A 19,951-nucleotide genomic window follows, 5' to 3' on the forward strand; every position below is an offset into this window, starting at 1 on the left:
TCTAGGATTACATCTCTTTTTAAGACAGGTCCCTAGGTAATCAATGAATTTCAATCAAAGAAGATAGAGAAACAATTGATGGATATGAGTATCCTAACAATTGTTAAATGCAAAGCAAAGCACTAACCAACAAACTCAACTTCAGAGAAAGTTTCGAATGTGTAATGACTTCACATCAACCATCTCCTCATCCTTAAATTCCTCCATGAAATATATTGAAAGCATTCCATCAGTTAACCATAAAAAAAAAATAATAATAATAAAAAATAAATAAATAAAAACTGTATACAACAAATGTTAATGGTGTAGACAAATGCATAGTAATTGAAGGGAAACACTAACACACTGGGTATTGAGAAGGGAGATTTGCGCCGTTAGTACGGTCGAGCTAAGATAGGGCGGGTCGTGACAGACCTCACGGCGCCGTGCTGTTTCCTCTATCGAGGGGGGGCCGGCGGGTCTGTTTTGCTCGGTCGAAAAGATCGGCTGATCGGGCGTGAACTAAGCCTGGCCGAGCTGCGACTAGCAAACCTTCGACATGGCACACAGCCAAGTGGCGAGACCGGGCTACGGGCAGCTCGGGCTAAACTATGGACAAGTGAGGGATGGCACGTCTCTAACCGGATAGCCGAGATGGGCAGATTCCAGATAACTTCGGATGAAGGTAGAACGGACGGAGGCCGGCATGCCTCGCGACCGGTATACCACGATAAACCGGTCAATACCAGCCCGGCCCATGAGCATCATCCCTCTACCCCTTTGCCAAGGGGCAGTCCGGTGGGGCATAGCGCGGTTGAGTGCCTGTAGTGATAGTTCTTCGCGGGAGTTAGGCCGGTCGTGGTACTGCGGTCAGGTGTGCCACCTGGGCCAATGGCATGAGGGAGAGGACATCTGCTCCACGCATGCTTCAATACCATTAGACAGTTCTGCGTGTACTGGTGGGAGGACTAAGCCTGTACACGCGTAAGGTGGTGAAAGGTGAGCACTACCACCTGTCTTGGGAAGGACAGCAGAGGTAGTGCACGCATAATCTTGAGGCTGCATGGCCAGCCTTGAAATAAGGAGGAGGACGAACGTTAGAGGTATGCAACTTCTTCCCCAAAGGAAACACTCTCTCTCTCTATCTGTCTTCTCCTTCCTCAAATGGACTGACTTGATCGTCGGAGGGTCTTTCCGGCACACCACCGCCGGGCAATTCACCTTTTTTGTGTTACCAGGTAGACGCCGCCAAGAGAAGCTTGGAGTAAAAGGAGTACGGAAAGTAGAGGATATTTCGCCTCCGTACAGGTATAATAATGTTTCCAATGCTAGATATTGATAATGTTAATGGTTTGTTGATAGCATTGGAAACAATATCAATATCTAGCTTGTAGTCCTTCTCATTGACACCCATAACAAACATGGGAGCATCCTTACTTGGAGCAGAAATGACAACCTCCTTTGCACCACCCTGGTGATTAAAAAAAAATCAAGAGCAATACTATCAACAAACCATGTCGTCATGAACATTTGCAAGCCAACAAAATAACAAACATTGCCCAATTGAGCATAACATGTCAAGTCAAAATTCATGAGTGGGGCATTGTACCAGCACTGGTATTTTAGCCAAAGAAGAAAACAGATTCAACATGCAACATTTCCATTTAAAAAAATAAAAGAACCAGAAATCAATATTGATGAAAGCAAGACAAATATATCTCTTCAACTATATCAGAGAAAGTATGCACACAAATCAAAATACCAATCCAGAAAGCAGAAAAATAAAGGCAAACCTTCAAGTGGGCAGCAGCTTTGTCCTTATCAATAGAAACTCCAGTGGACTCAACAACATATTCAACTCCAGCTTGACCCCATGGGATCTCCTCTGGGTTACTAAATAAAATAAAAAAATAAATTATTAATAATCAAAGGGTGCCATTTTGAAAATAAAATGAAATATAAAGATAGCAAAATCAGCTTATAATACCTCATACCAAAGACTGCGACGGGTTTGTCACCAAAGAGAAGGGTCTTAGAATCCTGAACCTTAAGCTCAATTTTTTTCCATTGACCATGAACACTATCATACTTAAACATATAGGTCTGTACAACACAAAACCAAAATTAAGTTAGCTGAAGATGGATGTCCAAATGGATTTCATGGCCAAATGATACCTTGTGGCCACTGTAGCAGATATCAAGGTTCAAAAATCCCATTGTCCATGATAGAAAGTAAAAAAACCAAAAAGGATATGCATTGCAAAGGGAAATGCACCATGCTTTGTTGCAGAAAGACTCATTTTAAGACATTTTCAAAAAGCCTCTTGCCTTATTATATAGATCGTGATAGTGTCGTGTCCCAACCTGTGATCTTTTTTTGTATTCAACTTTTTCATCTTTGGATGTGGGGTCAAGTTTACCACCACCATCACAAACTGACGCACGTTCTTCAATTTTATTTTTTTTTTAGCCCAAAATAATGTCATTTTGGGATGTTACGGTTAAGATTATACCTAAACTGTTGGATCATCTCTTTAATAACATGCCCTGCTGTGATTAGAAGTATAGTAAAATCATAGCAGAGACTTGCACAACAAAGAATCAAAATCCATTTCATAGTTAATTTTGAAATTAGGATAAATTACACTAATCTCCCGTCAAGATTGAAAAAAAAAAAATATATATATATATATATACAGTACACTCAATCCTCTTTTCATCAAAAAATCATTAATTGTACAAATGAAAAAATGATATCATCTTTGTGTTTTCATACCATTTGCATTAGTTTTGGTCTCTTTAACCTTATTAACAAAAAAGTCAATGTAATTATATCAAAACTGTGGGATTTGCTATATTTTCTTCAAACCACAATAGAGGTCAGTGTAATTTACCCTTGAAATTAAGATTGAGGTTGACTTGTCTATCTCATGGATGAGATTGACCAGTTTGTTCTTGAGTGAATCGTAATGAGGGTTCAAGGTGTTTCATCTTATTATCAAGTTGAGCTCAAAGAATTATTAAGCGTCAAAATAAAATAATATTTCACCTCATCAATCTTATCAACCAGACTTTAAGTATATGCACCATGACCATGATTTTCATTTTGAGTTCCATATTCATTTCCCTCACATAACTAAGCATGTAAAATAATTCAATTGTCACAAAGCTATTTCAAGATACAACATACATGCAACAAATATTCGGTAAGACACGGCTCCTACGAAGTGTTGCATGTTTTCAACTTGGATCAGCAAAAAATGAATTTCAATAGTTCCCGGATTAACTATTAAAAGAGGAAACGATTGGCATGAGAATTTTCTAAGATAGATTTTCAATTCTGAGATATAATTTTCATTTCACCACGGCAAGAGATGAACTTTCAAATTAAAGGTGAGGGATTAAAATGAGGAAAATCACTCACAGTTGTTCTCTTGCCAAGTTCAGGTATCAGCTGGAGCAACAAAATGCTCTTCTTCCTGCTTCTTGTGATCTATTAAGCAGTTTCATTCCCGCTGGCCTTGAAGGGGAAGCTTTTGTCAATCTCTTTGCTGCAAGAATTACTAAAAATAAGCACATAACATAAACCCTGCACGTAAACTTGACCCATGGACAACGATTGCCACACCAACACATTCAATACATGGAAACAACAGTATTAACAATGTTACATGGACACAGTTACAGATGCAGGTGTGGATGCAAATTTTAGATGTCAGAGCAATCAAAATTCTAATTAAAGGGTATGCTGACTTAGCAGAAAAGGGTCATATATTCACATTTTAAATTTATTTTGTAGGATAAAATGGTGTTTTATGAAAGATAAGAGCATAAAAAATAAATAAATAAAAAGAAGACATTTTACTCATTTTATAGCAATTAAGCAACAAAATATATCTATAATGACAGTTTTGAATACAATTATGTAAGAAGTGTTTGATGGAAAGTATCGAATACATATGGCACACCTTTATTCAAGTGTCAAGTGTTTGACACGGGGTATTTGATTTATTTTGAACAGTCCATTTAACATAGAGTATTAAAAAACCATCCATTCTATAGCCACTTCATTTATTAATTCAAAATAATGTAAAAAGATCTTCTTTGACTAATTTGTTGGTTGATAAGCAGTAGTACCAAATATAAATCCATGTGCATATGTGGAGAGAGAGGGAGAGAGAGGGAGAGAGAACACTCCTCATATCAGTCAACCAACTCATATCAGTCATAAAGAGATTTTGCAATGCATTTTCTATTTCATAAAGAGACTAAACATACCCTTAATGCCAAATGATAAGAGATATAATCACCTATTTCATAAAAAAGCTCATTGACATTTTGTGTAGTTTTTGCAGAAGTCTTAAAGAAAAGCAATCCATTTTCTTTAGCATATTGCTTCCCAACCTACAACATTAAGGATTTCAACATGTGTCTACAGTAACCTAGCAAAAGTATCAACGTAAACATCATATCATGTATTAAAAAAAAAAAATTGTTATTGATTATCCCAGAGTTCTGTATGGTATCTGAGCATTCATAGTTTCGGGACCATCTGGTTTGCATTTCCTTTCACATCCATTTGTTGTTCTCATTTCCTTCTTCATGTGGCTGCTTCCACTGTATTTGCTACTTCTTTCTAACTCTCTTATCTTTGCCACACTCTTCAAAATACCAAGAAAGGTTTTAGCGCTCTTGGCTAATATTTAATGGCAATCAAAGGTTTTAGTTTATTTGGATGCTATGATGTCCCTATTCATTTGCAGCCATGAACATCTCCTCCGATCAACAGTCGTTTCCAAATATGGATGCCTCAAAACACACAACTTAAGAGATAAAATCCCTCTATTCTCACACAAACTACTCTGGAAAATGACACCATTCATGTTGAAAATAACAACCATCTTCCCTTTTTTCTCACGTTGGTCATACTTCTCTTCAAACTCACCACTCCTCACTTCTTAAAAACAGTTTGCATGTTGCTGATATTATAAAGAACTTGGTTTTTATTGCTCAACTCATGCATTATCTTGCTCATTTATTTTTGCTTCCTCCAGCTTTGTGATAAACGAACTGTAAAGCAGTGAAAGTTATGTTCTCCAGAAATGTTGCAATTGGACTCACAACTAAAGAAGAAACTTGCAATTGCTGATTTCTTCAGGAATGTTGCCAACCAGTTTGAGATTACGCAAATCCAGAACCTCAAGCAATTCAATGCTCTCAAACCCTGCTGGAACAGTTCCATCAACTGAATTATTCCCCAATCAAAAAGCCAAAAGACTCTTCAAACCCACAGCCTCAATTGGAATACTCCCATTCAGACTATTAAACCCCAAATCCAAGAATTTAAGGACATTGCAATTTGATATGCTCAATGGGATCTCCCATATGCTCAAAAGCCTCTTCATATCACTTCGTGTACAATAAACCCATTTGGGGGAAGTTTTGAATTGAGGTTCACAATTAAAATTGTTAAATTGTTAATCACTGTACAAAACAATACACTTTATAGTGATTATGGTGGGTTTTATAGGCAATAAATTATCATAAACGAGGGGAAATGTATTGGGAATTCAAAAAATCTAACCCAACACATTGAAAATGCAATGGAAAGTTTAAATAAAACTTGTAACTAATGAAAGTCTAAACTCTAAAACTATCAAGTATTCCAAATATTCCAAATAAAACTAAGCACGGAGCCAACTAATAAAAAATCAGGATTATCAAGTAAATTAAGTAAATTCAACCATAGTCTTTACCTACATGTTCATATTCAGATTCATGTTCAAAATCTGATAGGACTTTGATGTGTTGGTTGTTTGGTTAACACATAATCCTCCTCCTTTGTCTAGGCTAGGGACTGACAATGTTGAAAAACAATGCCGGTGGAGTTTTATCCTTCCGTAAATTCTCCACAAATAAAACCAATGAATATCAGTATTGGAGTTGGTCATCATTGTTGTTATTGTCATTATTATTATTATTATTATTATTATGAGGAGGAGGAGGAGGAGGAGGAGGAGGAGGATTATTATTATTATTAGTACTACTTATGGATTATCTTCGTTGGCAGGTTTGCGAATGAGTTCATTTGGGTATACTGTTGTATTCTTTGTATCAAATGATGATAGAATTTCAAACGGGAGCTCCTCAGGCGTTGGAACGTCGAAGTCTGTGATAAAACCTTCATACATTAGTTACATGCTTCATGCCATCAATTTTGATTTACAGAGTATATTCCTTCTTACTTTTATGCTTTGTTGGGTTTCCATCTATGTTGCCATATAAGGGCGGGAAAATTTTAAATGAACTTCAAATTTATCAACTACCTAAGGAGATTTAATTGCCGAGTGATTCACTGACACCTAAAGTCTGAAACAAAATTATATTTATTTGGTGAATATATAGATATGGTATTTTTTTTTTTATTTGTTATCTTTTATTGGAGTAAAAGTGTTGTGAAAATAGGTGAAATGGTTAGGAAGTGTTCTAATTTCAATGAAAAGTGTAATTGAATTCAAGAAAAAATATATTGAATTCAATAAATAGTGTATTATATTTCTTTTTATATTTTTCATGTGCTTTAGTGGCACTTGTTAGTAAGAGACTCATAAATCTAAATAGTTACTTAAACAAAAACTTTCCTTTATAACATGAATATCATATACGGCAACCATAAACTCAACCTAAACATTTTTTTTATATATTATATTTCTGAATATGCACATTTATTAGAGGTGGTGACAGATTGGTGCCTATTTCTGAATATGCACATTTTTTTTATATATTATATTTCTGAATATCCACATTTATTAGAGGTGGTGACAGATTGGTGGTTATGACAGATTGGTGGTTATGGCTATTAGATAGTGGTGATGATAATAGTTGTGGGTGGTAGCATTGAGAGTAGTGGGGATGTCGATGGTGGTGGTAAGGTAGAGCATGGTGACGGCTACCAAACGTTACCAAAGAAATAAGAACCAAAGTGCGAGGGTTACAGATGACTACACCATGAATCAAATGAGGCACCAAAGCAAAACAGAGAGAGAAGGGGAGAGGCAAAAATCGATATTACCTTGCTAGCTGAGTTCGAGAGCATCTAGAGAGAGGGTTGCGATTCGATTTTCAGAACCTTGAAGCCACCGAAACGGATTCTAAGTTTGGAAAAAAATACTTTCCATACTTTTCCATTTAAAAAAATTGAGCAGAATGTTTGAATACAAAATAAAAATAGAGCAGATTGTTTGAATACAAAAGAAGAACCCAATAGATTCTAAGTTTGGAAAAAAAAAAATGCTTTCCATTTACAAATACCCATTTATAAAAATAGATCAGATTGTTTGAATACTAAATAAAAAAAAAATTCGAACTTTGAATACAAACTTTGAATAATGTTCAGATTAGAAAATAATGTTAGGATTAGAGAGATACAAACCAGAAATCGAGATGCAAAAATCGAACTTTGAATGAATACATTTGCTACAGAATAAAACCCAAGTTTCCATTACAATCTAAACCCAATAGATACTTTTCCATTACAAATAGTTTTCCATTTTAAAAATCAAACAGATGAGAGAGGGAAATCGTAAAAATAGAGCAGGGAAAAGGGGGAGAGACAGAAATGGAGGACATCTTACCTTGCGTGCCGAGCGAAATTGAACCCTTGCGAGTAGTGATGATGAGCAGCGGCGAAAGTAGAAATCGACTACCCTAAGGCAGCAACAAAAATATTTCAATAACAGAGGAGAGAGGGAACCTTGCGAGTGGTGATGATGAGCAACGTCTTACCTTGCGAGCCGAACGAAATCGAACCCTTGCGAGTGGTGATGATGAGCAGCGGCGAAGGATAAAGAGGGAGAAGCGGAAAGAAGAAGAACAGAGAGGGAGAAAGAGATAAAGAGGGAAGGCTGAGAGAGACGTCGGTAGGTGGAAGGCTGAGGGAGAGAGACGTGGGTGAGAACAGAAAGGGAGAGAGATACGTGGATAGGTGGAAGGCTGAGGGAGAGAATATATCTCACATTTTCAAAAATCTTTGTCCTTTATTATGATCTGTACCGTTAATATATTCTTAGAATTGATCTCTTGGATTAAAATGTATCTCACATACATTTTGATACATTCTTCAAAAACCTTTGTACCTTATTATATAAATATTCCTCGTGTGGAATTTAATGAATGATTTTTTTTCATTTTATTTTAAATTTAAATTGTCAAAGTTCGAATATCATCACCCGGAAAGTCGGAATCTTATGTTTAGCCAGAGGAGAGAAAACAATTAAATAAATAAAAAAATGAAAGAGAAGTAATTATTTAATTGTATCCATTATTGCCAACTCCAAATTTATATCATTTAGATTAAATTACACATGTTTTTTTTTTCAAATAATTAATTATTTTTTTTTAATGATTTGCATTATTGCAATCATGGATGTAGAATGACGGATCATTTATTTTGAGCAACTAAATTGTCCAGTGACAAAAAAGATAATTATGTGTCCCAGTCTATATTACTAGATTTAACTCAAAAGACTATATTCAATGGAATGGATTTAACTAATTTTTCTATGGCAATCTAAGATGATTTTTGAGAGAAATATTTCATTTTTGTAGTATTTTTTTAAATGAATGTCCAATGGCTTATGTTCGTATTTCACAAATTCTCTATTTTAAGATTAAGAAGTTTTTATTTCATTAATTACTTTCTTTAAAAAGTATTGTTTTCAGTGCGACTTATTTTAACATGTTCGATTGATTTTCTAGGATCAAAATTTGAATTTTTCATATTTGTCTTCACAGGTCTTTGCTCTTTTTATGTTGGAAGTACATATAGTCAAAAAAAGTGTTGCAGCTCTTATTCAATTTGTTTTTCAAAGCAATAAAAACAAATCTAGAACTTTACACTAAAGTGAAAGTGGATAGAAATGTGTTGCACGATGTATGCTTTTATTCCAACAGCACACCATGTTTTTTTTTTTTTTTTTGGGTAAACAGGAACTAAAATAAATTAAGAAGGACAGTACAAAGTTCTGGGATAATTAATCCCGCGAGCATCATCATACAATTGATTAGCAATACACGGAGGAGCAAAATCAAAAATATGTAGGCTATCAGTTGTAGGAGAGGCTTGATTTGCTAAAATATCCGCACGGCTGTTTCCTTCGCGGTAGATATGATTAATCACTTGGACTCCCAGCTGTTGTAACAGGAACCTGCAATCATGGATTAAATTATTCAAGTGATGGTTAGCATTTTTACTACCCATGATGAGTTGTTTGACAAGCAAAGAGGCAGTTACCACTTCAATGTTTCTGTAACCTTTATCGAACGCCAAATTTAGGCCATCTCGGAGTGCCCAAAATTCGGCTTCTAGACTTGAAGCGGTTCCTATGTTTCTGCAAAATCCAATAACCCATTGGCCCCATTTATCTCAGATAATCCTCGACCAAAAGCAGGCCCCGGACAGCCCTTGGCTGAACCATCAGTGTTCAGTTTGTAATTGCAAAGATACGGAGGGTGCCAAGAGATAAAATGGGTGGATTTTGTTCTGGTAGGTTTGAATAGGGTGGAGGTATGCTGCCATTCAAGGGCCAAGGCAATGATAAGTGAAGGGTTGAAAGGGGTAGGGTTGTTTGAGGAGAAACAGTGAGAATTTCTAGCTTTCCAAAGGGACCAACAAGTGATTGGGAAAATAATGGACCAAGCAACATTGGTGGAATGTGCGGACCCAATCAGTGAAGGCAAGGTTGAAAGAGTCCTTGAGAAGTGGAGGAATCCCAATGGAGTTCCAGTGATCTGCACACCATGTTTGATAATCACACTTGACATCTTCACGATGGTGTAACTTTTGTGTATAATATACAAAATATATATATGGATAGATTTTACTAATAAATTTTGCACAATTTTATCCATTCATATGTATTTTATGTTTCATTGTATATTTGGTTTTGCATTCATAATAAAACTGTTTAAATATTTCATTATAGCTATATCAAACATTTGTTTGGCATGTCGGGTTTTTTGGCTATTTTAGTCACAAAAAAAATAAAATAATTTTTTAGTTCAATAAGACAAAACATTACATCCAAACCATAATCATTTCATTTTTTCTCTCCAAAAATCAAAAAAGTCAAAAAGCCTATCCCAAACGAAACTTTTTAGACTCAGACTAAAATAGCCAAAAAACCAAACCACATCCAAAACGAACTCCAAGAATAAGCAAAACGTTGAAATAAATAATTCTCATCTGCGTTTTAAAGAGAAAGAAAAAAAAACTTGTTATTGGCCAACACCTCAACATTTTAAGAGATTTTTATTGATAAATCTCATTTAGAAATATTCTAATCCAAGAAGTCCATGAAGGAATTTTTAACCCACTTAATCCCTTGAATTTATATTTTTATTTCATAAAGTCATTTTCCTTGATTTACACTTTTTTTTAGACTCTTATGCCTTTTATATTTAAGGTTAATATTTAATGTTGGGGGAGGAGAGAGAAGGAAAATGATCAAAGCATAGGAAATTTTATAAACAAATTAAATAATATTCACTTTGCTTGTTTCCACTTTTCAAAAAACACTTTTCAGAAAATTGTACTTTCTTGTTTTTCGTATTTTTTTGTTTTTACTGAATTTTTTTTAATATTTTAAGCAATTTTTTTACTTTTTAGACACACCTAACATAAATACACCTAAAAAGTAAAAAAATTGTAAAAAAAATCTTTTAAAAATTCACTAAATACCAAAAATACAAAAAAAATACAAGAACTCAATACATTTTTTGTATTTTTATGTATTTATTAATTTTTTAAAATATTTTTTCACAATTTTTTTACTTTTTAGATACATCTAAGTAAAGTGCATCTAAAAAAGTAAAAAAAATGTTCAAAATTTAAAAAAATTCACTAAAAACAAAAAAACACGAAAACCAAAAAAATCAGTTTTTAAAAAATTTAATTCAGAAAACTCAAACCAAACACACTGATTGACGTTATTATTTTATATTAATATATAATGTGAATACATTTTTAATTGACAACACATTAAAAATAATGTAAACATTCTCTCTCATCTGATGTGAATGTTCGCAACACATTTCCGAAATATTCTTTCTCATCTAATGTAGTAATGTGAATGTTCACAACATGTGAACCTTCTTATTTTTAATTGACAACATATTAAAAATAAGATTAATATATTTTTAATTGATACTCCCTCTGTCCCAAAATATTAGTCCCTTATTCCAATTTTCATTGTCCCAAAATATTAGTCAATTTTTAAAAATCAAGTACAAAAATAATATAAATTTTCTATTTTGCCATTCTTTTAAATTTATTAACAATATAAAAAGTACAATTATAACATTGATATTCCGAAAAAAAATGTACCATCAAAAGGTAATTTTGAAAATTTTTAAAAGTGCAATAATTATACTACCAAAAAAAGTTGGATTCCCAAAAAATAACCATTATTTTGGGACGAAAGGAGTAACATTTTTATTCACAACATGCAATGATGTGAACGTTCACATTCGTATGTTTTAGTATAAATATTCACATCATGTAATTGACAACACAATGACAATTTTATTTCAAATTAATGTGAATATTCATTTCAATTACATGATATAAATATTTACATCATGTAATTGACAACACAATGACAAAAATTTATTTCAAATTAATATGAATATAATAACAGTCAACATCTTGATACATGTAAATTACAAAAAATATAATAACAATCAACATTAATAGGGGGCAAGAGAGATTAGCGGTGTTTTGATTTTCTTACCTCAAATAGAATTTAATGGAATAGTAAAAAAAAATATATGAGTTAAATAAAATAAAACTCTTAAAAAGATGATTTATCAAAAAAAACTCTCATATTTTAAACGATTTATGTTAAACTTTAAAAAAACTACTTACCTTTTAGATAGCCAGACCGTGAAAGTATATCACAAAATTTACTTCAAAATAGATTATATAGTATGAATTTAAAATTAATGTAATGTGAATTTTTTAAAAATAGTTATAATTCATATATATATTTTAAATTTATAGTATTACCATTAAATTTTATCTCTCATATACTTGTCAGCGAAAGCATGTGGGCCACAGTAAATTCAGCCCTTTTCCTGTTCCACTAACTAGGGTTGAGGGAGGAATTTGTAAAATTTGTAATTCGACTCGGTTCAGTTTAATTTAATAGGTTTAGATTAATTTTTTAAATTCTTAGTTCGATTTCGAATTGAAAAATTAAAAATTTGTAATTCACGGATCAGTTCAAAATTGAACCCCACAGTTTCGGATTGGAATCGATCCGAATTGTATACAAATAATTTATATTTAAATTATACATCCTCCTAGTATAGTATCTTTTCTTATTTCATATAAAATCTAAATCCAAACCTAAACTCATATAATATCTTCTTTTATTGCTCTTGTTTGTTAATTTTTAGTTTAATTTGTAATGGTCTAAATATTTATGGTAAAATCAATTTTTTTATGATTGTTTAAATTCTAAAACAGTATGTCGCTATTATAGAAAGACATGTTATTATGGAACTAATATGATACTAGGTTTATATTTTTTATGAAATTAAAATGTTCTATATATATTTTTTTGTAATTTTGTGTGAATCCGTAATCTCAAACCGATCCAATTCATGTTTAAATGGATTAATTCGAATTGATTAAACGATTTAAATAAATTAAATTAATTCTAATTTTTTAAAAATCATAAATAACAGATTGATTTTAATTTTACTCAAATCTAAATCAATCCGGATCATTACCCTACCACTGACGGGATTGGCATAAAATGGCTAGGTGGTGGTTATTATTTCATTGCCAGAAATTCATTATTTAAATTTATAAATTAATTAGTAATGATGTAACAAAATAATTAAATCTTATTTAATTAAATATATATAAAAAATAAAAACTAATTTATAATCTACCACGTTATTATTGATCAAATTATGAAAAGAAATTTTAAAACAAAAATGATTGCAATTTTTGACGTTCTTATTTAGATGGACTATAATTAAAATAGTAATTGTGATTTTTTTATTTTTTTTTTTTTTTTTGTTGTCCAATCTCACTATTTTTTTTTTTTTTTTTTTGGTAAGAAACAAAACTTATTAAAGTAGCTATGGTTTGACTTTCTCAACATTTATCTTCACTTTTTATCATTGCTCACTTCATTAAGTCTTTGTTTGGCAATGACTTTTTTAGTTAATTTTTTAATTTTTTTGATTTTTTTAGTCTGAAACTTTTTTATTCATTTGGTATTCTTGATTGGCTTTTTAGTTTTGGAATAGTGGATTTTTTTTTTATTTTTTTTTTATCTTTTTGTGATTTTTGACTTCTTGTAATTTTTTGACTTTTTTTTGTACTTTTATGATTATTTAGCCCAACATGTTTACCAAACGCCACCTAATCATCCAAACAAGTGATAAAAAATCTCATTCTCTCTATTAATTTTTTTTTCGCTTACCAAACCCTTCAATCCAAACACAATATTAAGTGGACTACTATACAATTTGTGTATAGGATAAAGCTAGAGATATTAAATTTCTTACCAAATAAATGACCAAATGTCTCACATAGGTGTCCCATGTGAGATATTTGGTCATTTATCTTGTATAAAATTTGGAATCTATAGTATTTAGAAAATTTGGAATATATAGTATTTTTCTTGTGTATATACCTCTCATTTGTAGTATTTATTAACCTTTAAGTAACTTTCATGATATTTTAATGACATAACTAGCGGATTGATGCGTGTGCAATTCAGATAACTAATAATAAAAATAAATAATAAAGGATTTAATATTATAATATGTATGTTGCTTAAGTGATAAATATGTTCTTGAATAATGCTTGGGACCCCCTTTTAGGGGTCACCCCCTCACCCCCCCTTTGCCACGTGGCGGGTAGTGATTGGAAGAGCAGGAAAAAAAAGAAAAAGAAAAAGAAAATGTAACCAATGAGAGAGAGAGGGGGTCAAAGGGGGTGGGGGGAAAATGGGGGATGAATCATTGTTGTATGTTCTTAATGAAATTCAAGATCTTGGGTTTAAAACTTCCTTATGTGTTCTGTATAATAGATATTTTTTATTTTAGCATATATAAAGTTGCCACGTAGTATAAGGAAAAGAAAGTTTCACTAAACTAATTTAGGCATTCATTTAATAATAATATAGATATTCATATACTTCACTTCAAGTCTCTCACACTAAATTTTTTTTTTCATTTTATTGTTTGAGAGAAAATTAAAATTATGGGTTGTTTCGAATGATTTAAATAAATGCACTTTTTAACTTTTTACAAAAAGATAGGTAAAAAAATAGAGAAATGATATAATCCAAAAAAGATAAAAAGATAAAAAAAACATGTTTATATAACACACCTCAAACAAGCTATAGTGTTAGAGATTAAAAGTGAAGTGTAAATATTAATCTTAATTGAAATTATTTTATTATTCTTATTTGGGTAAAACACTAATAAATCCTAACTTTTAGAATTATGAACCATTTAGTCCCATCCTTTTTCTTGTAGACTAACAAGTCTCAATCCAATGTTAAAAACGTCTATGTACATTGGTGGGTAGTAAGTTTGTAGAAAAAGTAGGGGTATTATTGGAATTTTGGTGATGTGGATTTTACCAATTTGCCCAGAAAGCGCACTATAGGGGTTTTTGGATTTACATCTCTTCTGATCAATGTGGAGCATATTAACATTTCCAACCTAACATCATTTGGGGCAATCACGCGTAATGTTTGAACATTTCCAACCGAACATTGCAATTCAAAACAAATATGGAATATTCAGCACACCAACATTGCCAACCTAGAAGTTTTAAAATCCAATTGTAGATGTTTGTAACATTAAATCGTCAGTGGCATTTGACCCTCTGACATTAGCTGTTGACCCAAATGATGTCACTGATGCTGCTGATGTTGACGATGTCACTAATGTTGTTGATGTTGATGACGTCGTTGAACAAAAATGCTAAAATATTTATAAAAAAAAATACCAAAAATAAACAAAAATTCAAGGGTGTACTTGTTGCTGATGTTGATGATGTCCAAAAAATAGTTTCTTACCTTTTAAATTCGATTGTGTGTGTACCTGTTGCTGGAGGGCAAAGATATGAGCAACACAGCCATAGACAGGGTCTCTATGACAAGCCTACGCTTCATAACATATGGTGACGACGGCGACGAGCCGCTTGTGTGCCGAAACATGGTGGAGCAACTTGGAAATGTTGCTCGCTCCGAACACCTTGTACACTGCTGCAAAATGGGCCGCACCTTGTTCTGAATCGAAGTATGGTGCGAATATGCAACTAGCCACGCACTTTCTCCTTAAGAACTTGCATGTGCCGCATGGTCCACCACCGTTGCTGGTAGTTGTGGTAGTGGTGGTGGTTCCTCCTGGGCTGGTGGTGCTAGGGTTTGAGGCCATTTTTTTAGTCTGTACATCATCGAATTAGGGTTTATGGAGATTCTTGAACAAGAGAGAAAGAGAGAGATAGAGAGAGTGAGGGGGGAATGGGAGGTGTTCTTGAAGAGGAGAGAGAAGAGAGGAGATTCAAGGGTTGGTTTGTTTTGATTTTGGTTTGAATAGTAAATAATAGAGACTTTAAAGTAATGTTATAACATCCCTTAAATGCACACCATGACAAAATTAAAATGAAATCACAAAATGGGTAAAAATGTAAACTCCATACATAATATATCAAAAACATATATAATACCAAAAATAAATAGGACTAAATGGTTTTAAAAAAAACACTTAAGACTAACTAAAATAACATCTACCAAAATATGATTTATGAGTAATTTTCCATTGTTATTTTTACTTTATAGAGACTGTTAATATAAAAACCTAAAAATACGAAATAGCATGAAGTGAAAAATTCAAAATAGGACAAAGGTCTCTTTTTGACAACTAGATTAAAAACTAATATTATTAATGTTTTTGACTTTTTTGAGTTGTATTATTTTTTTATTTTGTTTGTAGGTCTTTTCAAAAAAGTTTAAAAAAATTAAAAAAAAATTGACTTTTAACCTATTTCTCAAAATATATATATACATATATATATATGTATATATATATTTTGTACTAGCTTGATGGACTTTTTTTTGGTCTTTCTTTGATTTTCATTGCTTTTCACTTTTCACAAATTTTTTTTTTTTTTTGTCTAAACCCCCTAATTTTTTAAAAAAAATAATTTAATTAAAATTTTGAATAAAAAAGTCCTAAAAAGTCAACTTGAAAGCAGAAATCATATAAGGTTTCGTTTGAAACGTGGATTGACTTTTTGACTTTTTAGTTATTATAGGCTAGGGCTAAAAAGCCTTATTTAGGATGAACTTTTTGATTTTTTTGACTTTTGTAAGAGAAAAAAATGAAATGATTATACTTTGAATGTGATATTTTTTAACCCACAGCTAAAAAGTCTATTTAATCTTTTTATGACTATTTTAGCCCCAACCAACTCCAACTCAACTTTTCAAACCGGTGTTAAGTCAATTTTGTGATGAAAGTGTGATGGTTTAATTTTTAAATTAATATTTGGATAAAAAAATTAAAAAATATGTTTGATTTATTAATTTTTGTAAAAAATTGTTTTTCTTTCAACTCTTTCCTTCTTTTTCTCTCTCTCTCTCTCTCTCTCTCTCTTAAATAAATAAATCAATCACTTTTTTCTCTCTCATCTCTCATTCTTTCACATCTACACATTAATCAATTAAGGAGTTGTTTGGTGTACTCTAAATAAGTGAACTTTCTGATTTTTTAGACTAAAAAGTTGTGGAAAAAAATATGGATGTTTGGGTTAACTTTTTGACTTTTTATGAAAAATGTGTATTAAAAAATTGTATAAATAAGTGTCTAGGAGAAGATAGTGAAGTATGCCGTACGGGTTAGGCAGTGCAGTCGGCTAGGTAGCAGATGGGAAAAGAGTGCCTCCTTTTCGGGCTTTGATTGGACGGTGTTGTTCGGCCCGTGGGGCCCACCACGGCTCCCGTTTTTCTAATCGGACCGTTAAATGTGTAAAACTCGTCGAGTACTATATGCTTGTGAAAAATCACATTGATTGGATATTGATAGCTATCTGATCGTGCAAGATTTTTTTTGTCAACTGTTAACTATAACACCATCTTTTTTTATACAAAACTGATTTGATCATGTAGTTAGAGATATCCGATAGATGTGATTTTTTATAAGCATATAATACTAGACGAGTTCTACATATTCAACGGTTCGGATTATCAAAACAGGACATATGGTGAGCCCCCACAGGTCCAACTTTACTATCCAACTTAGTGAATATACACATGTAATTTTATTTTTTTTTTTCCTTTCACTGACTTTACTTTGACGTTAGTACCTACAGTGGCGTGAAGTTGATTTTTTATTTTAATATTTGTATATTAATTTTTTTATATTTTTTTGGTGAATAGTGATAACTTTTTGACTCTTTTGATAACTTTTTAGCTTTTGTTAAAGTTCCCAAACCAGACCTAAATTTTCTCTCACACTTATCTGTTCAACTACAATATATATATATATATATATATATATATATATAAATCATCCTAAAATTATTTTCATAACTCAAAACTCTTTTGCAAAAATTAAACCAAACGGAGCCTTTGTTTTCCATATTATAGCAGTGATTAGGGATGTCAGACAAATTGATGGAATCGGGCCGTTCGATTGAAATTGATCGAAATTTCATTTTTTTGTCTGTTTTCTATAGCATATAGTCTATTTCGATTTTCAAAATTTTTATATCGATACAAACTGAACCGATAGAATATCATATTTAAATACTTTTATATTATAATTTCTTGAACATTATATGATAAGTAACAAATATATTACACTTCTATGATAAAAATTAGGGAGATAAACATTTATAGAGTACCGTTCATACCTTTTTTTTCATTTATTTTTAATGTATAAAATTCTATAATCTTTTATAAAACCTTTTTTAATGACATGCACTATTCTTATCCATAGCCATTACTTCCACTAAATGGCATTGTCTTCTTATGAGTCATCACATCTCAATGCCATGTCAAAAAGGGTAAAGCACGGAAAATTTTTCTCTCTTTTTCTCCCAATATGCCCTTCACTTTAATAACATGCACTATTCTTATCCATAGTCATTACTTCCACTAAATAGCATTGTCTTCTTATGGGTTATCACATCTCAATGTCATAAAAAAGGTAAAGAGCAAAGAAGAATGTTTCACATGACAATGAATGTTTTATGTATGTTGACAAAAGTCCTCCTATCAAGGATCAAGCTACTTCGGTTGGAGCTTACAATGGAGTCCAAATAAGATCTAATCATTTTTACGAAGGCCTTTACATGGTTGAATTTTGTAGTTGACATAGCACAGAGTGATGAGTGGGATTTTGAGAAATTACAGGAAATCTTAAGAATCGATGAAATATATAAATTTGGAGAAAAAGTGTACGGACTCATAAGAATTGAATAAAAAAAGTGATGAATGATTGAAATTTAATTTTTATAAAATAGAATTTATATATGAAATTAATTTCAATCATTGAATATATTTTTTAAATACTTTTTTTAAGATTGCAGAATTGCTAAAGTCCTATTGATGTTTGGCAAAAAAAAATGACAAATTGTTTTCTTGGGTTAAAAAATTACATTCCACGACTTTAATAAAAAAATTTAAGTTTTGACTTATCATATGTGACTGTGGTTTTTTTTTTTTTTTTTTTTTCAATGAATAGAAAATTATTTATAAATATGAAGTGTGTGTATATATATATCAAGGAAAGAATAATTAAAATAGAAAAATGCAACAGCCAACTCAACAAAGAAACTCTACAATACGAGAATATAGAAGTGTAATTAGAGCTAGCCATTTGTTTTAGTGATGAAAATAATTTGGAAAATGCTTTGTAGCACTAAAAAAAAGTCCCCCTAATCCCCCTAATTTCCTTTTTGAGAAACTGTTTTTTTTTTTTTTTCTGTCTTCTTTTTTTTTTTTTTTTTTTACTAAAAAGGGAAATTGTGGGGATTCGGGGGACCCCCATTCGGGGGACCAAGCACTGCCCAAATAATTTTTATATAAAATATCAAACGTTTTCTTAAGTTTAGTTATAATTATTGTGTGAGTGATTTTTGGACCACACTGCCAATTCAGGCCTCGTTTGGGAACAGGTTAATTTAGTAATTTTTTGGCTATTTGGCTAAAAAGGTAGGTAAAAAAAACTTGTATGTTTGGGATGACTTTTTGGCTAATTACGAAAAGATGTGCAAAAAGTAGAGAGAAAAGAGAATCTTTGACTTTTTGGTATGAGTTGTTGGCTTTTTGGCTAATTTAGTAACTTTTTGGCTAATTGGCTAAAAAAGTAAGTCCCCAAACGGGGCCTCAGTATTCAACTGGAGAGCACTGGCGGAATAGATGGCGCTTGAATGACTTGTAACAAAAAGAAGGGATTCTAGTGGTGGTTCATCCACTCGGGGGCACTCCGATGATTAAGTCAGTAATCAAATATCTCAAAGATAATCAATAGTGTTCAACTCACTATTCTGAGTATAAATTGCGTACCTTAGACCTATGGGGGTGCCTCGCTTTTTATAGTTTATACAATCCTAGCTCCAATAGAAGCCTAGCATCAATGGACTTTAGCTCAATGCTCATCTTGGACTCTCCAATGGATAAAGATAAACTTCCTAAGAGCTTTATTTTTATCCAGGTTGAGTTCCTTCTTCATTCTAGAACTCTTGTCCCTTATCCGCTTATCCTGGATCCCGACATCTTCGGAGATAACCTCAGCCTAGCCGAGATCACCTCGGCATCATGACCAGGACATGTGGCACCTCGACTGACACATCGGCGTCACCTTGGCCACGTGTTGGTATTCAGAAAATATATTCCCACAACTGTCCCCTAGGTTCTATTACCTCGGCATCCTG

At 32.2% G+C, this 19,951-nt stretch overlaps 1 long non-coding RNA gene across 1 annotated transcript; it reads right to left on the reverse strand.

Annotated features, from left to right (window-relative positions):
- Window positions 1-1,965: 1,965 nt before the first annotated feature.
- LOC114294608 (uncharacterized) lies at window positions 1,966-4,747 on the reverse strand. Its single transcript, XR_014344838.1, has 3 exons — window positions 4,290-4,747; window positions 3,404-3,530; window positions 1,966-2,082 (listed from the first exon to the last, which is right to left on the reverse strand). It is a non-coding gene; the product is annotated as an uncharacterized LOC114294608 (long non-coding RNA).
- Window positions 4,748-19,951: the final 15,204 nt, after the last annotated feature.

Source organism: Camellia sinensis, chromosome 11 (assembly GCF_055761805.1).
Source record: "Camellia sinensis isolate YWXY chromosome 11, ASM5576180v1, whole genome shotgun sequence".
Taxonomy (NCBI): Eukaryota; Viridiplantae; Streptophyta; class Magnoliopsida; order Ericales; family Theaceae; genus Camellia; species Camellia sinensis.